General features: G+C 44.7%; 1 pseudogene; it reads right to left on the bottom strand.

Moving 5' to 3' along the window:
• Positions 1–320: 320 nt before the first annotated feature.
• On the bottom strand, positions 321–1,807 carry LOC149337380 (uncharacterized; annotated as a pseudogene).
• Between the last annotated feature and the right edge of the window lie 474 nt (positions 1,808–2,281).

Below are 2,281 nucleotides of genomic sequence, written 5' to 3'. Positions count from 1 at the left end.
GAAATAAGAGGTCTAGAATATTGTCTCCTCTGGTAGAAACAGTAATAACCTGTTCAAGACTAAAAGTTAGCATCATATCAATGAGTATATCACAGGAAGGACTGTGCCCATAGCTCCAGTTATTCCATTTTATTTGAGGAAGATTAAAATCACCAGTTATAATTAAGTTTTTTCCTCTGAATTTCAAAAGGTGATCGTATAATTTCTGCATAAAGTGATCATCAGCATTTGGTGCGCGGTACACAGAACACAGTATGAATTAAAAACCCCAGAGAGAGACATTCAAAAACAAGCTTTCGTGGTTATCAATCTGATCTAGTTCTCTTATATCAACACTATTTTTTGCTATAACTGCGACGCCACCACCTCGGGAGAATCTATCTCTTCTAAACAGTTGGTAACCTGGCGAAATTATTTCGTCATCCTGCACCCCGTCATGCAACCAGGTTTCAGAAATAACGCATATATGAGGATCATATACTAATAAAAGATCTTGCAGTCTGTCTATTTTGTTGACAATGCTTTGGGCATTTAGTGAAAGCAGCCGAAACTGGAAAGACCGTGATTGCTATTCTGCCTGCTCTAGTCTCATTTCTGTGTCATTTCTGTGCTCTAGTCTCATTTCTGTGTCATCCCTTTTTGCAACTAGTTTCCGTGTGTTGTGTACGTCGTCCCAAATGTACAAGTCGCCGCCAACGCGAATCTTATCATGAACAAGCCAGACCTTTTTGCCGCTATCTTTTTCTTCTTTCGCGCTGTTCCAAAGTAGTCGGCGCTTGCGCAGCGTGTCTGCGCAGTAATCATTTTGCAAGGATATTCCTGATCCTTTCAGTTTGTGAGCATTCTTCATGAGGGCTTGTTTTTCAGTGTAATCCTGGAAAAACGCAATGACGGGCCTTCCTGTGGGTCTCTTCCCGAGTCTGTGAATTCTCGCTACTGAAGCACAATCTACCCCCACCTTATCCTTGAAGACGTCTTCAATAACCTTCTCCCGTAGCGTTGTTTCCGTTTCATTAGGATCTTCGGTAATCCCAAAAACAATCAAATTCGAACGGCGGCTGCGGTTTTACAATTCAACCAGTTTTTCATGGTGAAGTTTAAGTACGTCATGCGCTGCGGTTGCAACTGCATTTGTTTCTTCATTTTCATGGGTCTTTGCTCGAACCTCGGTCATACTGCATTCCAAGCTGATTAAACGCTGTTCGAAACAATGTATTGCTGTCTCCGTGGATTCAAGGCGTTCTTTCAATGAAGCGATGTCAGCTCTAATTGCTTGCTGGCCACGCAATATAGATTCGAACATTTCATCAACAGTCGGTCCCGGATTTTCTTCAATGTCCCCACAAACGAGGAGCTTACACGAATTTAAACACTCATAGGCAATACTCAAGCACAGATGTGGGCACGGCAGTACAACAAGAAAACGATCATCACTGCGTATTGTGCTGTTGTAACTAACCTGTACAAGAAGAATCAGACGCATAGTCAGCGATGTGCGCCCAAGGCTTTCGCCGCGCCCACTGGTAAGTCCATCGTGCGGTGCTGTCTTTATAGCAGTTGAAGCTGGTGACGTCAGGAACCCGTGACTTGAAAACACTGCATCATCCGTTTTCGGAAAGAGGCACGAAACTGCATCGTCGATATGGCTTGATGCCACTGTTGTAAACGGCTTGGCTGAAGGCGCAACAAGGAGGCTGGCAGTTGGCAGGAACAAAGCCTGTACAAGAAGAATCAGACGCATAGTCAGCGATGTGCGCCCAAGGCTTTCGCCGCGCCCACAATGACAGACAGACATGGATTCCTCCATGTCTGTCATCAGAGCCGTTGGCCGCCCCCGCTGGCCTGCGGGCACTTCATTTTGAAAGCTGGGTAAAGGTCGGCTCGACAAGAAGTGGCTTACATTTCGTTCCGAGTGGTTCGTTCATGAATCCGCTCACGCGTGCACAGATTTCTCAATACCATTTGCGCGCGAGACGCAAAGTATGTGTTTCTGACAGCTAAGTTACGAAAGCGCCGATGTAATTCGCCGCTTATTTGCGCCTAAAATTAAATTAAGCTCTCGTGTTATTATAGCTGCGCCTGTTGAAGGCGTTAATTGTTTCATGTAAATACTTCCTACTTTGAGCGCGTTCAATGTTTTCGTTGATTTTTCTAGCAGCGTTGGGTTCGGCTACCTCCATGGATGCAAGAAACACTCCTCTTTACTGCGCTGTTGGGGCTGCACTTGAAGGAAAAATTAAGTGAATTTCAGACGGTATTTTATCGTGACAGTAACTTGTTG

This window comes from Amblyomma mixtum, chromosome 7 (genome assembly GCF_055824585.1).
Source record: "Amblyomma mixtum isolate Tamu chromosome 7, ASM5582458v1, whole genome shotgun sequence".
In the NCBI taxonomy this organism is placed as follows: Eukaryota; Metazoa; Arthropoda; class Arachnida; order Ixodida; family Ixodidae; genus Amblyomma; species Amblyomma mixtum.
Note: the sequence above shows the minus strand (reverse complement) of the source record. Positions and strands in the feature narration are given on the sequence as shown.